The sequence below is a fragment of the Sinocyclocheilus rhinocerous genome, unplaced genomic scaffold (assembly GCF_001515625.1).
Source record: "Sinocyclocheilus rhinocerous isolate Xijiao unplaced genomic scaffold, SAMN03320098_v1.1 scaffold252, whole genome shotgun sequence".
Taxonomy (NCBI): domain Eukaryota; kingdom Metazoa; phylum Chordata; class Actinopteri; order Cypriniformes; family Cyprinidae; genus Sinocyclocheilus; species Sinocyclocheilus rhinocerous.
In genome coordinates, this window is record NW_015625591.1 from 502251 (window position 1) to 525868 (window position 23618).

Sequence of the window (23618 nt, forward strand, 5' to 3'; positions counted from 1 at the left end):
ATTTCATTTTAAATTTCTTAGTTTTCATCTGTGATTTTGATCTGTGTCTTTGACCTTGTTCTAAGCTGATGTGCTGCGCCTCAGTTTACAGAGTGTATCTCTGTTTTGTTGCATCATGGAAAAGGGGAATGGAGTATTGGGATATTACCTGCATGAAAAAGTTACCACTCACCACTGGTTTTATGTATTCTGGACTACAAAATGTACTAGAAATATATACCAACAACGCAAAGTTCTTCACCCATGTTCAAACTCACAGGATCACATTATATGAGATTGATGTTATCTGTGTTTTAAAAGTTTGATGGTATTACGCTTTTTCTATTTACATTAATTGCCACGACAGTCCCCCCAAGTTAGCTATGGTTGAGTACCTTACTCTAAAACCTAATGGTGATAAGGAGAGTGCTATTAGTAACTCTCCTTTCATTAGATCACAGAATAGTGGAATAGGGTGAACAGTATATCGCACTGATTAAACTGGAGGCTGATTTAATGGACCGTGTCATTACAAAAGACTGCTGTTACAATTTAACATAAGGTGATCAATGCAAAAGGACAGTTTTTTGGTAGATTTGCAATGGAGCACTAAAAACAAGCTTTATATTCTCAGTCTGTCAAGTTTATATGATACCACATGCCTCCTAAAAATAAATGTATCAAAACAACAATTAATATTATTGTAATATGCTAATCATAGAATTTTGAAGAAGAAAAAAATAGATGCTGCATTTAACTGGTTTTCTGACTGGTATATAGAAGATATGTTTGGGGGTTTTGCTGGTAATTTGGTCTAGATGATTGATCGGTTGGACTAACAGTACTGACATTAGCTTGTTCTGATAGACTCTATCAGACCAGGTTAATGTCAGCCCTGATTGTCCAATTGATCAATCATCAAGACAAGCGAATTAGCATAAATGAGCGACGTGCTCAAAGTCACACCAGTTGCCATCATAAACCGTAGCTCCAGAAGGGGTGACACAAATGAGCTTTAGCACTGCTATACAATTAAGCTATTAAAGCATATTAGGAAATATCCAGGCTCTAACTTGTATGACATACTATCTCATAATAGCATGATGATTAATGATCCTCAGAACAATTATAGAAAGTTTTCCACTTTGTATTCTTTATAGAAGCTTATGATTAAGAGCATTCATATTTGCTATTGAATTTTCCATGTGATTAGATGTTGAAGTTTGATCATATATATATATATATATATTAGTAATTTAAGAAATGTTAAATAACTTTAGGATACAGCTTCATCAAAGGCATGCCCTTTCATAGTTACTTTCAATCGCTTTGTCATTTCATAATATCTCATATTTTATCACAACTTATTTATTTTGTATTCTGTATTATTAAGCTGTTTGTGAAAGAATAATTTTAGTTCATGTGTATTTCACAAATACATCATTGTGATTATCAGTCAATATGGATCCACTTTGCACATTCTTTGCAAATATTTATTCCTAACCACTACTGATACACAAATGGTTAAAAAAGAGCTTTAGTGTTGTTTGTTGCAATGCAGTGTTTTAAGAGAAAAAATACATCCAAGGGGCCTTTCATCCCAGTGGGCTTTTAGCCTCATTGTACCCCATCATATAGTATGTGCAAGGGACTAAATCTTAGAAAATAAAATAAATTGGGTTCACAAAGAATTATTTAAAGTTGCATACAGTAACTTGGGCAAAAAATAAATAAATAAATAAAAAGAATGAAAAGTATAGACAATAATAGAAACATGTGGAAAAACTATATATATATATAGAGAGAGAGAGAGAGAGCGAGAGAGAGAGAGAGAGAGAGAGAGACGAAGTATTTGCTTTTATTAAGGTACTGTGTTAAAGGAACTATAATGCTTCCTTGCATATAATATTTAGAGATGAAGTGTTATCCTGCTGATGGCTGGCAGAGAACAGAAATATCGAGAGGGCAATGCATGCCGGTAGGTGGCAATCCCACATCGATTTGTGCCAAAAAAAAAAGAAGAAGGAGAAAAAACATTACGGAGAAATACACACATATTAATAAAGCCAAGTTTAAACAAAGATATCACACTGCTCTTTTTGGCTTTTAAACGAAATGAGTAACTAAAGACTGCGCGCGCACACACACAAATGCGCATCATTCAGCAACAGATGCATTTCAAACGCGCAAGTGTCAGGTTTAATATATCATCCGTCAGTCGCTGCAAATATTCCTTTCTCCTTCACCACATTTTCACAGACGGTGCCTCTCTCCGTGTGCTTACACTTTCTATTTACATTTTCTGACGAAACATTTTTTGACGAAACAACGAAGCGATTTGTAAGCAATAGGCTACGAAAGGAGCAGAAAACTGCAGCGCCAAACAAACGTCGCTTTAAACGAGCCCGGACGAGCTGAGCTGAGATTCACGAAGGGAAGGAATGAAGTTTAGTACGCTGACATTAAACGACAGAATTAACAAGAAGATCCCTTAGCAACACGAATTAAAACGTTATTGCTGGATGTTGAGACTCAAGTAGCCTATTCAGTCGAGCCGATGGTTCAACTTTGAGGAGGCTCTGCAGTGGACATCGCTCACGAGAAATGATGAAGGCGAGAGGAAGGAGTGCGCACTCAAGGAGGCTGTGAGGTGATGCTGTGACACATTCAACAGCATTCAGCGGAGTCAGCACGTTGTGTTACATCTATGGACTGCGGTGGTGGATGTGGGCAAGATCTGAGAAGCATGGGGCCAGTATGCGTTGAAGAACGGAGGTGTATGGCAGTGGTTTAAAAAGGCACATCTCGATCAGAGAAACCTACCAAGTACTAACTCTACTGGATTTTACCCAAAGGGAGGCTGTTGATAACCTATGTGGTTTAGACATTTCCTTCACGGATGTGGATACTAGGCTTATTTTATGTGTCCAGCACAACATATCAACGGTGGTAGATTTATCCCCCATTTATTTACAGATTTTTTTAGAAGATTTGTTCTCTTCCAGTCCCCCTCCCCCCTTTTTGCACCTGCTTTGCTTTGTCAAAGCTTACCGAGCGCTTTAGAGCGCTGCTTTTACTTGCATCTCCGTACATCGTGCATGGATTCTACATGAACTGGGGGTTTTGTGAGGACTGCAGTGATGTTCCCATTTACTGATATCGCCTCACAGCTAACATTACCTGACAGAAATGGGTAAGGAACCGTAGCCTACTCTAACCAGTCTGTGCAGATCTATTTTAAAGCGAACCTGATTTCTTAAGTTGACTGTTAATGTATGCATTTCATCTTTTGATATATCTATCTATCTATCTATCTATCTATCTAACTATCTATCTATCTAGCTATCTATCTATCTATCAATGCTGCATTAGCTGTTATGATTTGCATTATTTCTGTGACTGTGATGTGATAGATTTGGGGATATTTTTTCAGCTGTCTTAGGCTTTTCTGTTGCTCTACTTACCATTACTTTTGCTAGAATATGGCGTTGGGTCATTCATATTCTGTTCACATGTGCATTGCTATGCTCGCTTATGATTAAGAGCATTCATATTTGCTATTGAATTTTCCATGTGATTAGATGTTGAAGTTTGATCATATATATATATATATTAGTAATTTAAGAAATGTTAAATAACTTTAGGATACAGCTTCATCAAAGGCATGCCCTTTCATAGTTACTTTCAATCGCTTTGTCATTTCATAATATCTCATATTTTATCACAACTTATTTATTTTGTATTCTGTATTATTAAGCTGTTTGTGAAAGAATAATTTTAGTTCATGTGTATTTCACAAATACATCATTGTGATTATCAGTCAATATGGATCCACTTTGCACATTCTTTGCAAATATTTATTCCTAACCACTACTGATACACAAATGGTTAAAAAAGAGCTTTAGTGTTGTTTGTTGCAATGCAGTGTTTTAAGAGAAAAAATACATCCAAGGGGCCTTTCATCCCAGTGGGCTTTTAGCCTCATTGTACCCCATCATAGAGTATGTGCAAGGGACTAAATCTTAGAAAATAAAATAAATTGGGTTCACAAAGAATTATTTAAAGTTGCATACAGTAACTTGGGCAAAAAATAAATAAATAAATAAAAAGTATGAAAAGTAAAGACCATATTTGGAACATGTGGAAAAACTATATATATATATAGAGAGAGAGAGAGAGAGCGAGAGAGAGAGAGAGAGAGAGAGAGACGAAGTATTTGCTTTTATTAAGGTACTGTGTTAAAGGAACTATAATGCTTCCTTGCATATAATATTTAGAGATGAAGTGTTATCCTGCTGATGGCTGGCAGAGAACAGAAATATCGAGAGGGCAATGCATGCCGGTAGGTGGCAATCCCACATCGATTTGTGCCAAAAAAAAAAGAAGAAGGAGAAAAAACATTACGGAGAAATACACACATATTAATAAAGCCAAGTTTAAACAAAGATATCACACTGCTCTTTTTGGCTTTTAAACGAAATGAGTAACTAAAGACTGCGCGCGCACACACACAAATGCGCATCATTCAGCAACAGATGCATTTCAAACGCGCAAGTGTCAGGTTTAATATATCATCCGTCAGTCGCTGCAAATATTCCTTTCTCCTTCACCACATTTTCACAGACGGTGCCTCTCTCCGTGTGCTTACACTTTCTATTTACATTTTCTGACGAAACATTTTTTGACGAAACAACGAAGCGATTTGTAAGCAATAGGCTACGAAAGGAGCAGAAAACTGCAGCGCCAAACAAACGTCGCTTTAAACGAGCCCGGACGAGCTGAGCTGAGATTCACGAAGGGAAGGAATGAAGTTTAGTACGCTGACATTAAACGACAGAATTAACAAGAAGATCCCTTAGCAACACGAATTAAAACGTTATTGCTGGATGTTGAGACTCAAGTAGCCTATTCAGTCGAGCCGATGGTTCAACTTTGAGGAGGCTCTGCAGTGGACATCGCTCACGAGAAATGATGAAGGCGAGAGGAAGGAGTGCGCACTCAAGGAGGCTGTGAGGTGATGCTGTGACACATTCAACAGCATTCAGCGGAGTCAGCACGTTGTGTTACATCTATGGACTGCGGTGGTGGATGTGGGCAAGATCTGAGAAGCATGGGGCCAGTATGCGTTGAAGAACGGAGGTGTATGGCAGTGGTTTAAAAAGGCACATCTCGATCAGAGAAACCTACCAAGTACTAACTCTACTGGATTTTACCCAAAGGGAGGCTGTTGATAACCTATGTGGTTTAGACATTTCCTTCACGGATGTGGATACTAGGCTTATTTTATGTGTCCAGCACAACATATCAACGGTGGTAGATTTATCCCCCATTTATTTACAGATTTTTTTAGAAGATTTGTTCTCTTCCAGTCCCCCTCCCCCCTTTTTGCACCTGCTTTGCTTTGTCAAAGCTTACCGAGCGCTTTAGAGCGCTGCTTTTACTTGCATCTCCGTACATCGTGCATGGATTCTACATGAACTGGGGGTTTTGTGAGGACTGCAGTGATGTTCCCATTTACTGATATCGCCTCACAGCTAACATTACCTGACAGAAATGGGTAAGGAACCGTAGCCTACTCTAACCAGTCTGTGCAGATCTATTTTAAAGCGAACCTGATTTCTTAAGTTGACTGTTAATGTATGCATTTCATCTTTTGATATATCTATCTATCTATCTATCTATCTATCTATCTATCTAACTATCTATCTATCTAGCTATCTATCTATCTATCAATGCTGCATTAGCTGTTATGATTTGCATTATTTCTGTGACTGTGATGTGATAGATTTGGGGATATTTTTTCAGCTGTCTTAGGCTTTTCTGTTGCTCTACTTACCATTACTTTTGCTAGAATATGGCGTTGGGTCATTCATATTCTGTTCACATGTGCATTGCTATGCTCTAAAGAGACAAGGGGAAAGAGGCAGTGTATCCATGATGGTCGACACAACTGTTTCTCATTGCTTCTAATAGACCCCAGTGACTTTTGAGGCTTCTTGAATAGGCTACAGAATAAGCAAATGTTATTAGTTAACAAATTGCATCATAACCATTTTATAATTTATTTCTCAGTGGGAAAAAAAACAGGAAGTTCCAGGAAGGCTGTCAGCTCACACTGGTGCTAATCTGCATTTAACATTCAACCCTCACAATGCTTTAGAACTTCACTAAGGAAGAGAGGTGCTGTAATGGACACTATAAGCAAGTTGGATTCATTGGAAAAGCTTCTGTGCCATGTATTGGTTTTTGAAAGAGCTTACGTAATTTATGATGGATGATTCATGGATTCGTGGGTTGTTGCTTTACCAGTGGTGTTGAGGTTTGAGGAGCTGTCTCTTTTGGGAAGGTGCTGAAAACCATTACTGTTTATGGTAGGAAAGAACATTATTAGAATGTTAAATAAAATGGGCTGCAACAATTATCATTTTATTGTGTTATGTACGTACATAGATAACTATGCAAGCAAAAGTATTGGTTAATTTTGTTGTATAAAAAGTTTGTTGTACAAATAAGACTTAAATGCGCAAATTCATGCTTTTCATTTTCATGGATGTCCTTAATGCATACTTTCCTTCAAGCATTCTTAAGCTCCTAAAATGAAAGAGTTACAGAGCAGCAACAATATTTGACAAGTTAATGCTTGCAGATATAATAAAGATTCTCTCTGTGTTAGATTAATATACTAAATGGGCTTTAACTTTCCCTTTCACTGCAAATAATCCATGACAGATGTTCTGAGCATTTTCAGTCCACTGTGGACTATAATCATTTTAGCCAGCTTAAATGAAAGCATCAAATACCTCAATTACAGTATTTTAGGGAAAATTAATTCTCTAAAATTAAATGTGTGATTAAAATCACATCCATTGGGGTCACGATTAAAAAAAAATTGTTATATTTGCCGTTCGCAAGAATCGAGTGCTACTGTTTCCAGTAAAGTATCTCCTGACAATCACACCTTTCTGTTGTAGAAACATTCTTTCTCTCTTTTCTGAGATTGTGACCTGAAATTAATTCTTGGGCTGGACATTCCTTATCCCCAAGCTTTTTTTTGATTGATAATATGTCACAAGCAGTTAAAAGAAACAAGGTTCAATGTGTAATGCAGGCACTGGCGTGCTGTCATGAAGATGAGTGTTAATGTATTGAATGTGTCTGCTGAGCCAAAAAAAATGCCAGATATCTTTCAGTTCCCCTAAGGCAAAGGAGGAGCCTGTAAACGAGATCATTTATCTAATATCACACACATTAACCTCCGTAATCTCTGCCATTTAGAGAAAAATGAAGCTGTTGAAATGCTTCTGCCCACCCTGATGCTTCATAAAGACCATCTCTAATGTGGGTCAGGCTGTGCAAAATGAAAAAAAAGTTTAATGACATAGACCGAAGAGATTGTATAGACTAGCTTCTTCTAAAGATGCAAAAGATGTACTAAAAACGATAAGGATTGCGCTGTGGCAAATTTGTAAATGTCATTTTTTCTCTCTCTCAGTACTGGAGTGTTAATGCAGTGAGGCCGAATGAATGACCGCACCACTGGTGTACTGTTCTCGGGTCAGAGGAAGTGCTGTTAGACAAGATATAATCCAGCCAGCAGTGGGCCCTGCTTCTGCCAAACACACAGCCACACTGGCTTTCTCTTTAAAACTGGTGTTTTATTAATCGTGCGGCATCTCTATTACTCTGTCCCAGCAGAAGTTAAAGTAACAATAGTACAATGATGGAATTTTAATTGGGATAAATGTCTGACTTCCTCTTTAGCTAAAATGTTTGACCTTTGGACCATTACTGTAGAATCGATAACACTTGTTACAGTAGATGCATTCATGTTTATGTCTGCCATTGTAAAATGGCAACAATAAACATTAAATTAATTTGTGGTTATTGATTAAATTTATCTGTTGTGTTTGAAGACAATATCATACACTACACATCCCAAATACCATATTAGCAAAGATACACTATAAAAAAGATATGTTTTGAAGTTGTAAATAAAACATGTCTTTTTCTACTTCAAAATTTCATGTTTAATTCAAAGTTTTACTTGCAGTTTCTTTGTAATTTTTTTGTGAAATTTACTATCAATTTAAATTCAAATTAAATCCTGCACCATATTTTTTTCAGTAGTCAATCAGCTTATTGAAAAGAAAAAAAAATTTGAATTACGTCTTTCTGTTGAAATGCATTCTGCCAATGAATTAAAGAATCATTCTGCTAAAAATACTGGAAACAAGACTACAAGGCACAAGCTTGTAGCTTTGTTTATCCTGTAACTTTTAACAATCCTATATCTGATCTAGTACCCAGGATGAAGAAACCCTCTGGTTTTTATGTGTTTTATTCAGGCTTTATGTTCATGTTTAATAAGGTCTCCAGAGGCAAATTCTTGCTGATGATAATTCTGGAATCACCAAAGGCTGTTGCTGGGTCATGTGGCCTCTGTGAATGCCTGTTCACATTACTCTTCTGTGAATTTGAACTGGAGCGAAGATATCATGGTTTATTACCTGCAGTATGTTGGTTGTCACAGTAGATCTCCCTTAACAATTTAGACTGCGCTGAGGTGAATGTGCTCCTGGAATGGCCTAACCTGGTTTCCTTGCTCATTGCCTACTTGCCTGCCGAGTAATATTGGGGTCATGGGTTCAAATCCCACTTGGAGCCATAGCAAAATTCATCAAGCATATATGTAATGAGCTACCCTGCATAGTGACACAAGCTAACAATTAGATCCATCCAAAATGGCTTCTTTTATAGACTCGTGAAGCTGTGAGAACTGATATATACTAAGCACACACTATTGACGTTTTTTGCTCAAACACATTTTAGATCCTTCATCGTCTCTTTTATTATGTGATAGTGCAATTAATCAGTTGTTAATGTAGACATCAGTCTGTGATTTATAATTAGTCTGCCTGTGGTCACTGCAAGGAGCAGATCGCCTAATGTGAATTACGTAAGAAAAAGATGTAGGTCTCAGGGAACAGGATGCAGCCTAAATGGCTACAGATAAATGATGGAGTGAACATGCTGCACTGGTTTTAGTTCTGCAGCAGATGTCTAATGCCATACGCGGATACAAAAACCCTTTCTGACAGACATTTGGCGCGCTGGAGAGGAGCCAGGGTGTTGCACAGATGCATAGGAACGGAGGGGTTAGAGTTTGTGCATTTTGAATCTATGGAGATAGGTCTTTGAGCAGCTTATTAAGCAAACCTCTCATTTCAGTGAAAATGAAAATGGACTCCCATACCCTCAGGCCTCGGTAACTGTAATAAATGTCTGTGCATTTGAAGTACTAAGGCTTTGCGGCTCAGTCAGAGCCCACCATAGAGATTGTGCCGTCACACAATAGCGACAGCCTCCGTGTTGATTGTTAATTCAGAAATCCTATGTCAACACTATATCCTACAGATGAGCCAAATGGCATAAATTGTACTGTTCAGAGAGATTAGTCAGTGGAGACAGAGAGGGAGGTGACAGACATTTGGCGCACTGGAGAGGAGCCAGGGTGTTGCACAGATGCATAGGAACGGAGTGGTTAGAGTTTGTGCATTTTGAATCTATGGAGATAGGTCTTTGAGCAGCTTATTAAGCAAACCTCTCATTTCAGTGAAAATGAAAATGGACTCCCATACCCTCAGGCCTCGGTAACTGTAATAAATGTCTGTGCACTTGAAATACTAAGGCTTTGCAGTTCAGTCAGAGCCGTCATAGAGATTGTGCTGTCACACAATAGCGACAGCCTCTGTGTTGATTGTTAATTCAGAAATCCAATGTCAACACTATATCCTACAGATGCGCCAAATGGCATAAATTGTACTGTTCAGTGAGATTAGTCGGTGGAGACAGAGAGGGAGGTGTTCTCAGCTCAGCTTAGCTAAGCTTATAAATATGACTTTGCCTTGATTGCACTGTGTGTTTGTCATCACCGCCGTGGAAGGCACAGTACAAATCTGGGTTGCTCATTATATTGGAACCCCTTTTCAAACAGCCACCCTCCCCTCCCCTAGAGGATGTCTTCTCCCACTCTCAGCATATTTCAGATATGGGAGAGGAACTTGAAGGCAGTTGGCTTTTTCAAGCCTCTCAGATCATTTGGCCTGGATTCACAAACAGAAGTGTGTCAAAGAGATCCGTGTCTTTGAGGCTGATAAATCACAGACTTCCTAGAATACATACTGTTGTGACAGGGTCCTGGGTCGAAGCTTGTTCCACAATAAAGACATTTGCCAACCAACAGACTCTCCTAATATGATGGCAGAGGCGGATATAGATCGAAACAGCTTGGCATCTCGGCAGACACATACTGACACATACTGCTATCCATGAGACAGCATCTGGACAGAGTGGTTGAGTAGCAAATGCTGTAAGATGTAAATACATTCACTCTGTCTTGATGCTTTTGGTTTAGGTAATCAAATTGCCATTTAATCAAAAAGCATCTATTATCTGTTTGTCTGTCTGTCGTTCTATGATACTGTTGTCCTATCGTTTTATTTGTTCCTTAAGGCCTATAATACTTCAGATTTTAAGGCTTTTAAAACTTGTTTCAAATGTTTTTGACAAACTTTTCTAATAAAAAAAATTGTAGTCATAATTTCTTTGAAACTTTAAGTCTATTTCCTTACTTTCAAATTCAAATTGCAATTCTGTACCTCTTTTAAATTCATTGAAATTGAATAGGCTTTCAATTAAATTCTAAAGGGAGATTGTTCAGATCACTGAACAATTAATTTCTTGTTTCCACCAGATTTTTATTCAAGTAAACGGCACGTGTTTTGGCATACAATTTTCTTCAATTTGCACAATAACTAAATAGCTTGCTTATCAAAATTGATGAGTTGGTTCTCAGTCGTAATCCTCACAACTTCGAAATATTATTTCATTGTCTAAGTCATCACATGCAGAATGATTCAATCATTTATCAAAATTTGTCAGACATACATGTACAGTATATTCCATAAATATCTAGGACATTGAATATTTTCTGTTTACATGTAACACATTGCTGCAAAAAATAAATGTACTTACATACAAATGTGCATATTATATTTCAGAGTACTACATTATTGACTTCACCCTGTAAACTTTTACCTACTGTTGAAATCTCTATCTAAAAATCTCAGTGTGATACACAATAGCCTCCAGCTAGACAAAATGGACAGTCAGTGTACAAAAAAAGGGTGAGAGAAAGAGAATGGTAAGACTGTTTCGAAAAATGAGCCAAAGCGATTAAGAAAAACAGTAATATAAATTGCAGTTGATGTGTGGTCATAGGCTTCAAAGTTTGCTCATCTAGTCAGATTTTAAAAGCAGATCTGTTTCATGGTTCTTCTTAAAAATATTCCTAAAAAGCTTAGAAAATTATTGCATCATAATTGATTTCACCCTAAGCCACTTCATTTGGTTTCTGTTGGAGATTTTACCACACTATCCAAATATTCCAGTTGTTTTATGAAATTGGAAAACAAAATGAATTGAGGTAATGTGCCTGTCTCCTCAAAGAGCCACTCAGGGTCTTAAAACATACTGGATTTATGTGTGCCTGCATGATTGCAGCTGAGTGCTTTAATTGGCCCGGCTTCATGCAGAGTCAATACTAATGACGGAGGAGACTATATGGCCACAGTCAGATTATAGCTTGGAGGCCCTCAGCTGCTCCTATTGTCATCTCAAGCAGGGAAAGTAATGGTTACCACTGTTTGCCTCCCTTGTTCTCTTCTGCATTGTCTGTGTTGTGCAGTCATTAAGGTTAATGACTAGGTGGAAATATTTGTTTTGAACAGTGAAAAACATAGCTCACAGGAACATGTAGGTGTGCTGAATGAGATTTGGGGCAGTGTGCTGCTTTCACACCATGGTTCTCCACAAGAAGTAAGATGTTGGGCTGCTGTAGCACGTTCCCTGCCGCTCGAACGCGCATGCAGCAGAAGCTCACATTGTAATTCATGTTTTTTGTATGTGACAGCACCATGTCGGTGTGATAGATACCTCGGCAGAGGCGGCACTTCAGCCACATCTCATTCCCGCAAATGGATGCCGAGTGTCCAGCTGGATAATCCCTCTGCTGACAGGAGTGCAAACAAATGAGGGCGTTCCATACGTCGCTAAATTAATCAAGCAGATTGTCATCACCAACCACCCATCTCATTTGAAGACTTAAACACAGGCCTCGCTACATCCACCACGAGTCAATATAAGAACCTTCAGCCGCTATATGTCCTACTTTTCAGAGAGCAACAGTGGTAGGTGTGATAATGACCATGACTAGTGTCTCGCTAACGGGGCCTTCATCGATATTGATGATATTGAGCATGGTGGTTGATGAGTAAAACAGTCTCCCTTGTATTAATCGACCATAGGGGACCACTTAACTGAGTGAAACTGACCGCTTCCACACACTAAGGCATGTCAGTGCATTAGAGGAGCAAAGGCGCTTTGAGTGGATTGGCTGTGTAATGCAATCTGTATGCACGGGATGAGCACCATGCTAGCTGTGGCTCCTTCATTTGTACCCAACCAGGAGGGTCAGGCCGTTGTTGTCTTTTTCCTCACTCTTCTTGGCTGTTCTATTTTTTTGCCTTCCACATTAGTCAAGTTTAATTAAAGCTGATGCACAAAGCAAAACACCATGGCAACACCGAATCTGCCACGTCTGTAGTATCTGTACAGTGACCCACATCACCATCAAATGATACTTTTGAATGCCTGGTGTACATTCAGACAATCTAAGTATGAATCTAATTCCAGAAATGGTTTTTGGAGTTCAGTGTAGAAATATCTACTACAGCAATTTCTGTTTTAGACTAAGATTTTGTGTTTTAATTACTACACATGGTAACTTAGCAAATGAATAATGAATGTGGCTCTGCACTGTATGTGCTCTGCCTTTTAATGCACCACTATCACACTTTCCCTCAGTCTCCTGACTCTCTCTATTCTGGTCTATCTTCCTCAGACTCTTGAGTTCAGTTTAAGAGGCAGATATACTGGATATATCTTCACATCAGCTTGCCAAAAAAAAAGTGAAGCAAAGTTAATGACTCTTTCTGATTGTGTGCAGAGTAACATAGACTCTCACTCTAGCAACGTTTATGTTGCACCACCAAAACTCTTGAATTTGAAATATGCTACCAGTTCAAAATGTAGTGGTTGGTATGATTTTTTTATGTTTTTGAAAAGAAGTCTCCTGTGCTCCCCAAGGCTGCATTTATGTAATCAAATATACAGTATGAAACAGTAATATTGTGAAATATTATCATAATTTAAAACAACTTTTTTCTATTTCAATATATTTAAATATGAATTAATTTCTGTAATGGCAAGAATTTTAACCAGCCATTACTCCAGTCTTTAGTGTCACATGATCCTTCATAAATCATTGTAATATGCCGATTTGCTGCTCAGGAAACATGTCTTATTATTATCAATGTTGAAAACACAAAGTTCAAAAGAACAGCAATTGTTTTTATGTTTTTCAACAATGTTCTTTCCAAAATTAAATAAAAGAAAATTTGGAAATGAAAGTGTAGATTAAATTTGTTTGGCAGGATTCCATTACTCAAACTGTTAAAAAAGTTGGAAATGGGCCACACAGAGAAATGTATCAGCTACAGTATAGAGATGGATAGTCCTGACTTTTAGTTAAAAAAGCCAATTGTTTATATATGCAAAAGTCTTAGACCATTAGTATTTTCACCAAAAAAAAAAAAAAAGTGGTTTTAAGCCAGTTATTTCTATATTTTGCTGTAGTGTGTCAGTAGGAAATATCAGTTTACATTTCCAAACATTCCTTTTGCAATTAATTGTAATAATCCAGTGAGATTTTTCTCTGACAACAGCCAGTGCTCCACACAGAGATCTGATCTCACTATCATCCAGTCCGTCTGGGATTACATGAAGAAACAGAAAAAACTGAGACAGACTAAATCCATAAGAACTGTCAACGTCTCCAAGACGCTTCAAGAAACCTTCCTGAAAACTGTGAAAAGTTTTAGGCACTTGTTTAAAAATGCTGTAAAGTGAGGATGCTTTCAAAAATAATGTCATAAATAGATTTTATTTATCAATTAACAATTATTTACTAAATCAAATCAACATTTGGTGTGGCCAACCGTTGCATTTAAAACAGCTATAGGTGCACTTGCGCATAGTTTTTCAGGTAGCTTTGCAGGTAGGTTTCTTGAAGCGTCTTGGAGATGTTGACAGTTCTTCTGGATTTAGCACTGGCTGTTGTCAGACTCCTTGTGCAAACAAATCTCACTGGATTATTACAATTAATGGCAAAAGAAATGTTTAGGAATATAAACTGGTATTTCCTACTGACACACTACAGCAAAAGATAGAATTAACTGATTTAAAACCATTTTTTGTTGGTGAAAATACAAATGGCCTAAGACTTTTGCACAGTAGTGTATATATAAACATATATATATATAAGGGCTGCACAATTAATCGAATTTCTAATCGCAATTACAATTATGGATGCCACAATTAGAGAGAGAGAGAGAGAGAGAGTGTTTGTTTACTCTAGCATGCACATTACCTGATCCAGCCAGATAAACTGTGTGATTTGAGGTAAAGAAGTAAAACTTATAGTACCATTGTTGTGAGATTTTATTACAGTTTTTAGAGCTTTCAGTCTTTCCCCATTCAGGGAGATAGTAGCTGTACTTGTATGCCCATTACCCGGATTGAAAATAGCTGCCTGGGAGCATCACCAAGATGGTCGCAGAGTGACTTGCCTTAAAGCGACACTAAATATGAGAGGTATCTTGCACAAATGGAGGAGAAGGACCCCAAGTGTTTACATAACATAGTGTGCCATGCAGCATTGTAAATTCCCATTCCGTTTGATGTGAGATGAAAACAGTCATGCTGTATACTCTTGACAGTATCTCTTTCTCGTTGCCAGAGCAATGCTTTATGGACTGGCTCTGCAGTAGATTTAACAGGAAACAATGACAAGCACTTCAAAGGGGAATTGAACTTGGTTTCATCTCAATCTCAGCCATTATTAAAACACCAGTTTCGAAGATACAGACCATAAAAACTGTAAACAACGGTATCAATTTGCTTTTGAAATTGTTTAGTATAGTAACTGTAGAGTCTCTAATGCAGAGCCATGAATTATTCCTAAGCAAGCTGTCTGTGTGAGAGAAGGGGAGACAGAAAGAAGTAGACAGACAGAGAGAGATGTTGAGAGCAAGCTCTGACTCACAACTGCTGTGCAACAGCCTGGACACAATGTGGGGTCCAATCGTTGAATTAAAATCACAGCAACTTGAAAGAGGAAAGCCTGCATTCACTGCAGCAAAACATTACACAGTTCTCTGAAAAACCATGATACATAGTGTGTTTCACTCTACCGCCCCCTTGTTCTTAAATCATAGCAGCGTCAAACAGGGGCCACAGCAGATCAGAACTGGTCGGACATTTTAGCCCCGGTTTTAGATGTCTTTTTTTTTTTTTAGATTTTAAGCTTGTCTTTGTAATATTGGACTTGTTAGAAGTATATTTGTAAATAGACTTCATTTGTTACAACCAGTGTTGGGGGTAACGCATTACAAGTACAAGTAGAGTTACGTAATCAGATTACTTTTTTCAAGTAACTAGTAAAGTAACGCATTACTTTTTAATTTACAAGAGAATATCTGAGTTACTTTTTCAAATAAGTAACGCAAGTTACTTTTTTTTTTTTCAATTTATTGACTGACAGCTCTCCTGCCCTCATGTTGAGAGAAATCAGAAGATGTTACTGTAGTTCTAAAATAAATATGAATATGCATTCATTCATCTCACTCACATAAAAAAAACACAGATTCAGAATTCCTCAAAATGAATAAAAATAATGCAACTCAGAATATGATGCAAACCTGCAATAATTAAATGTTAAACAACACAGATATCCTTTATGTATTTAATCCCATTCTATTAACCAATGTCTTTGCTTCTGACCTTCGATGATCCAGTTCAACCGTACTAATAAGCAAAAATTACTCTAGACAAACATTTGTGTCTTTTTTTTATTGCTGAAGTGTGTTGAAATGTCTTCTTCTGCATTCTACTGTACGGACGTAAATTTACTTTCCCTTCAGCCTGAGGTTTATTCATTTCACTTTTGGTGTGAAAAGCTTTTATATTTGCCAAAAATAGAACTTTTTTATTTTAAAAACAAACAAGCAAGCCCTGTCCAGATGTAAAAAGTAACGCAAAAGTAACGCAACGCATTACTTTCCATAAAAAGTAACTAAGTAACGTAATTAGTTACTTTTTTATGGAGTAACGCAATATTGTAATGCATTATTTTTAAAAGTAACTTTCCCCAACACTGGTTACAACTAATACTCAAAGATTTTAGCATATGACACTACATATTTTTAGCATCTTTAATAGAAATACTAAATGCCACATGCTACAATGCTACATGCTACAATGCTTTGTAACTATGCCTACAAAACTTTTGTCCTGGCATTAAGAATGAACATTTGCATTTACAAATCATATCAGTACATGCAGCTCAGAATACATGACACTTGCTAAGTTAGGCCAATGAAAATTCAGTTGGTTAAGTTAATTTCTTGCCAGGATGCTATTAAACATACACTTAGTTGAGTCTCTAAATGCTAATGTACATATGCATACATAGCAAGATATCTCCACTGAGAGCACAGTAATACATGGTATTAGTACTACAGATACTAGACTTTTACAATTATATACTAAACAATTATCCTAGACAATTACAAAGTTGCCTTCGGCCCAAGAATCTGGGACAAGCTTCAGCGTCCCTGCGACCCTACATAGGACAAGCAATTTGGAGAATGGTTGGATGGATTATACTGGTATTTGCGCTGATTTGACATTAGGTGGTGCTATGAGGTAATTTTTCTGTGCAGTTGCCTACACAATAACGTAAGCAATTCAATTTTAAACTTTGATATTAATGAATATATATATTTTTTATTTTAACTATTTTCCCTCACTACTTCAAGCAGGTATCATTGTTTGTTACCACGGCAACCATTTGCGCTTCGTCGCTGAACACGTTTATAGTGTGTAAAAAAGCACCTGTTCACATGAGATGTGGCAAGATCACAGAAAGAGCTTGCCACATACCATTTAAGGCGATAATACAGCATTTAAGGCTATTTTGTTTACTTGGATATTGATATAGGAACTGTCAAAACAATATCACGCTGTTTTAAGAGATGGTTGTTTTCATATGAATCTATACAATGTGAACAGTAACATTTTTTGAAAAAAAGGAAGCATGAAATACGACTGGTCCAACTGATATTAGTGTATACTGTCTGCCTAGCAGGTACAAATATATAAATGTTTGCATTTTTCTAATGTTATTTTTTTCATTATTAAAAATACATTGGCTGCATAACAATAGGAGTTAAAAAAAATTTGATTTTCTTTTAATGCATTTTATAAAAAGTTACATTTTTGTTTTGTTTTAGATATTTCAGTGCAAAAACCTTTCCACATTTAAAAATTCTCATTGTACAGCATATTTTGTGTGCGTGGGCATAGTGTGAGGTCTAGAATACTGCAGGTGCATGTTGAAAGGTGACTCTTGATTTTACATTTTATATTTCATGAGGTACAGTACCTGTGATTCTGGATTCGTTTATATTGCATTCAGGGGTCAGTGCAGTGCGCTTTTAAAGATTGCTGTCTGCTGTGTTTTAGCATGGTCAGCACTCTGCCTTCCTGATTTTCAATTTGAACACTGAAGTAAACATAAGGGGCCAGGCCCAGGAGTTATCGCTCTGCTCGCATATTCTGGAAGAAGAGAATCTTATGCTCTGTCATTACAGATATTACAAGTACTTTGACTTAACCGCAGGGGAAAACAGCAGGGACAATAAGTGTATAACTAATCAGGTGTTAGTGTAACTAATCTTTCTTCAACCTTTCTCTGGACTTTTTATTTTTGTAATGTATTTTTGTGTTTTCACACACAGACAGTTGAGTTGTGAACAGCTCACTCAAAAAATTCCCAAACACAATGAAAATATGCGAGATCCTCATCCCTCCAGCTGTGTATTTCCACTCCTGCCAAGACTCTCTTTGTCTAGTAATTGTATTCTTACTCAACAACTTAGCCCATTACAATATGGATTTTCTCCTAGGGATGTGGTTGGAGAACCCCATACGCGTTGTTCGAACACTTCCGCTCTGAAAGATTATCGGCTAGGGTCTATTGTGATGAAGATGACTAATGTCATTATATGGGCAAATCTGATAAGGTCCTGATGTTCCTACGTAGCGTGTTCAGAATAGCTACACCGAAATGTTCGGTGCCGCAGTGACATCAATTTGTCGAGAGCTGCTTCCAGTAACCGTGTTAACTGGCACAACAGTGCTATACGTGCTTTAATTTCATTTCCTACGGCATTATGGTTTCAGCACAAGAATATGATCAAGATGGAGATTAAATCTTCACTAACCAGCTTTTTTTCACTAACCTGCTGCAGTGCTGTGGGAGGTGGTTTTGGCAGAAGTCCTGACAGTTTAAAAGTGCACCAATATTTTTGCTAGCAAGGCCCTCACGACGTCAGGAAACATGGGGGTGCACCATCCAACAGGCAATGAATTACCCCAGGGCTCCTGCCTCTGCCTGAATTTTGCAGTTCCCTTTCAGTCGTTCACTCCCGACGTCACGTCGGATGACCGACGAATTGGGATCTCGCTTAGAGAGACCAATCTACTTCGAGTGTAAACTAAACGAGCCAATGCACATTGGCATGCGATTATTGCATCCAGCTGCCACTGATCACAGCGTGAGTATAAGTAGGCAGCACGTTGGCGCAGGAACGCATCTTCGGGTGCATCCTTCCACGAGATTTGGTTTGCAGCGATTGACCTGAAGGACGAGTACTTCATGTGTCGACCCTTCCGCACCACCTTCGGGCCGGCCGACTCCCAAGTAACCCTGATGCCCCGGCCCGGCTATGTGCCCAAGGTTCCCACTACTCCCTTCAGGGATCAGGTGTTGAGCCTGCAAGCGCTGCCCCCGGAGGAGGCAGACCCATCCCTAGCTCCTTCAGTGAACGAGGGTTACCATACGTAACCGAGACGTTACATGCTTAATACAGCACTGCACCGTCTATTCTCCAGCCAATCCAAATACTTTTCTGTAGGACAGTACATGCCATATCTCATGGTTAAATGATTCCAGTCAATATTTAAGGCCATCGCAAGACCATAAAACTGACTATCGGCATGAGTCCACTAATGATTTAGCAACTGGCCATAAATATAGACAACGGATTTGATTTAAGTCAATATCTGTAACTCATCTATAACTGTGAGGTTCCCTGTGGTATTGCACAGTTCAGTGTTGTTCATTAGAGAATGCAAGTGCTCTTTTTGACGTGAATATAAATAGGTGACTAAATTAACTGTGGAAGGTCATGATTTCCCAAGTGAGGGTTGCTAACATGCTTACAAGTAATGATTGCAATTTCATTTTCTTGATTTAATAGGCCAGAGGAAAAATAATTAAATTGCAAGTGATTCTCTCTGTGTTTGTGCCTGTTTATCTCCGCAGATTCAAACTCTTGAAAGTTTGAGCTCTCATCTGAAGGCCCAAGGGTTTCTGGGCTGAGCTAATGATAATTCTGAGATAGTTTCTTTAACAAGTTCATCAGATTGATACTATTAGTAGTGATATTAAAAGCTGCAAGACTAATAGAATGATCAAATATCAATAGCCATTACATGAACATATTATTAAAGGCTAGATAATTGTAGATGAATGTTAGCAGGATACCTTAAGGAGATCCCAGTACTAACTAGTTTTGTAGTCAAGACCACCTAAACCGAGACCAAGACAAGACCAGCGCAGAGTGAGCCCGGGTCAAGACCAAGACCAAGACCAAGACCAGACCAGCACTCCTTAAATTCATCTGAAAGATCCACATTTACTGCCTAAGAAATGTCTTGAAAAAAGAATAAAATGTAATTTTCACTACAATTACAACTGCGTAAACAATGTTATGAGATTAATATTTTTAAAATAACATTTTGAATATAAAAATATGGTATAACTAAATAATATGAAACTAAAACCATCATAGGTGGCAGCAAATCACTTAATGAGTGAGTCACGGAATCATATATTCAACCGATTTGTTCAAAGAAGCGGATTCATTCAGTGACAAAACACTGCTGCAGAACAGTTCTGCTATGGATTGGTTTAAAACTGCGCAAAAACTTGTGTTTAAAACTTTTGTCCTTGCTTACTGAACGTTTATGTAAAATCAGTATCACGTTTGCAGTCATGAGGTGTGCGAAAACAGCTTTCTGTCTCTTGTGATATTGCTTAATTACATCATATGTTAGAAGAAAAAAAAACAATCTCATACAAGTACTTTTTTGTAATCGTGTCTTGAATTTTGTGGCCATTTGTATTAATTTGGTGACATTTTTGACACAATCCCCCGTTAATTTATTTGGCACAACAGTAACAAAAGAAATCAAATTGCATATATTTATTCACAACATGTTGATTGCATTAGTAAGTAAAGTAAGTTTTGCAAGTAAGTTTTACATCCAATCACTGTAATGATGTAAACAAATGAATCAGCAATTTAGTGATTTGAAATAAAATAAGTCATCTTAAGCTGAGTGTACACTACCCAATTTAAGGCTGCTTTTCACTCTCTCAGTGAAGATCACATAGTGTGAATTTTTAAAAAGGCGATATAAGAGTAGCGCAATGCATTGCAGATGCCTAGGAAATATTTAGCAGGCTATTTATCTGTCTCTGAGCATTGCAGTGTAGAATGTGTTATGACTGAAAATGACACCAGCTATGACATACAGCCAATGAGAGAGCAGGATACCGGGCAAATATATTTTAGTTTTTCCTTTTTTTCCTTTTTTTTTTTTTTTTTTTATACTGCAAATCAGCACACAGAAAAACTGGATTGCAAGTTTCTTCTAGCACATGCAAATTTAGGATTCTTGCTATAGTGAAATATTGTGTAATATGTAACCCCTGGCTGCCAATTCGTTATGTAATGCGCAAACACAGCAGCTTCAAGAACAGTTGTGTAGTGTGAAAGGAACAGCGATCCGACGACTTTGAAAATTGTGTAGTGTATGGGTGCCATTATTCTGAGACCAAGACAAGACCATGTAGCTACAAATGTGGCTGATACCGTGACAAGACCGAAAACTTCTTGAGACCAAGACTGGTCTTGAGAACTACAACACTATTACTATCATTATAAAATTTTGGCTTTAGACATATTTGGTGGGAACATTAGATCTATGGTCAACATCTCCCTGCAGCCTGATCCACCCACACAACCAGAGAAGAGCGAGGGGAGAAAAAGAGTGATTACGGCCATTTCATCTGATTATTCATCAGTGTCATTATGATAATGGAGGCAGCATAAGTTATTTTGGCACAATCCAATGATTTTGGCGATTATACCTGGCCATAGATGCTTCAGTCTAAATGACTTTACAGGCTAAGACTCTTACTGGATGCGTAGAGGAAGCTGAGGAAGATCTATGTGGGAGTAATTTGCATTACTCCCTCGTTTTGTATCTATTTTCTCTGACTAAACTGCTTGAAAATCCCTTCTAAGAGGCAAGTAAGGTATTCATTTTTTACTTGTTTTAAACACACCGGTAGGATAGGGCTTCGATCATTTGAAAGATGTGCATCACTCTCTTTGAAATATATTGACGTTCAGATGCTTTATTACTAATAATTGTATTACTCTGTTGTTTAATGCAGTAAAGGATTTTGTTTTTATTTCATCGAGCTGGAACATTGCACTAATTTTAATGAGCTTGACATAAATTGCAGAAGGATCATACTTTTCACAATTATGTTGAAATCGCACTCTTGCAGAATAAAATGTCAGTTTTATCCCATTGTTTGGTGTTATTGTCTACTCAAGGTGAACATGACATGTACTTATTGTACACTTCAGTCTTTGTCAATTTAAATGGAGGGCTTCCATTTGTAATGCTTCTTTGGCTTCAACACAGTCCCCCCATTTAAATAAAGACCTTGGCAGGCATCCCGTAAGCAAAATCCTTTCTGTAAGCCATTGTTTCCAGGTCCTGAGGAGCCAACACAGTGTCTCCTGAGAACTCACTTTAGCATGTTGTTTGGTTTGTCCTTTCATACTTCTAGGGCAAATAAGCAGAGCACACTCCAGGACATTGTACTGTGTATTTTAGTGTTTTTACATAATATTTAGATTGAGTTAATAACTGCTTATGCAACTGCTTATGCTTTATGTTGCCTCTAACCCCAACAATGAAAATGCAAAAGGGAAATTATGCACATACCATTTACCGTTAAGAGCATTAAATATTTCACACACACATTTTATTAGGTGCACATTTGTTAGATGTTCACCGCTTTGTACTCACAACACAACCATGACTTGACTGCATTTGGATGTATATTCCTCTATAACACTGAATCGATCGTTGTCCTTGTGGAGACCCTTGGTGTCCTTAATGTACTGTAGGAAACAGATATTTACTGAGATAACAAACAGGGCAGCACAGCGTTCCGAAAGATTGCGTCCAAGGGTGAGCTATAAGATTCTGTGAATATTAATTGGCTGATTTACCCCCAAATACATAACCCTTCTAGAAAAAAAAGATCTCAGTTAATCATTCAGATCATTATGAGCTATGTTTTTATTTATTTTTTAAATATTTATTTTGTAATCTGGGAATAAACAACATAAAACGATAATGAGCAATAGTGCAATAGAGTGCCGTTGGTATAATGACTTTAATCAATGTCCCTCCCAGTGTCCTATAGGAGCTGTTAAAAAAAGAAACATTCATCATTTGCCGGTCCACTTATTTAACCTCTCTGATGTGTTAGCATTTCAAAGAGTTCTCATATTGACTGAGAACAAATTATAGATATGCAGAGGATGACTGAGAGCATGCTATAGCCACCAGTGAACTTACAGGACTCTTTCAGTTGTGCTTCAGTTGCGAATGAGCTTAGACTGTAGCACTCATGTGAACATAATGTTTGAGCAAGAGTAGGTTGTCTGTTTGAGACAATATTAAAATAAAGTTGTCCAAAAGCTGAAAAAAGAAAAAGGAGGTTAATGTTAATTAGATTAACTTAATTTTTGTCTTTATTTATTTATTTATTTATTTGTGTGTGTGTGTGTGTGTGTGTGTGTGCGTGTGCGTGCGTGTGCGTGCGTGTGCGTGTGTGTGTTATTATATATGTGTTAAAGCTTTATCTGTGGAGCACTAAAGTAATTAATTTGATTGGCATAAGAGACCTCAAGGAATATGCAGGCTTTGGAAATTGTACTGCAGGGAAAAATTCAGTCAAATGCATTAAATTAGCGCTTCACTCTCAAGATTCATCATCATCAACAAAGAGCAAGGACAAGCCTATTATATGCATTTGAATAATTATGAAATTGCTTATGATTATTAAAGGGGTCATATGATGCTTTTTTAAAGATCATTATTTTGTGTATTTGGTGTAACAGAATATGTTGACATGCTTTAATGTTCAAAAAACACATTATTTTTCAACTACTGTACATTATTGTAGGTCCTCTATGCCCCGCCTCTCTCAAACGCTTCGTTTTCTACAAAGCCCCCTCCTT

At 37.5% G+C, this 23618-nt stretch overlaps 1 protein-coding gene across 1 annotated transcript in view; it reads left to right on the top strand.

Annotated features, from left to right (window-relative positions):
* Positions 1-4737: 4737 nt before the first annotated feature.
* The window catches only part of LOC107757909 (leucine-rich repeat-containing protein 4C-like), a 25676-nt gene continuing 6795 nt past the window's right edge, over positions 4738-23618 (top strand). Inside the window, exon 1 of the mRNA XM_016575518.1 lies at positions 4738-5536. The gene's annotated coding sequence lies outside the window, so the exon portion shown is untranslated. The remainder of the gene's footprint in view (positions 5537-23618) is intronic.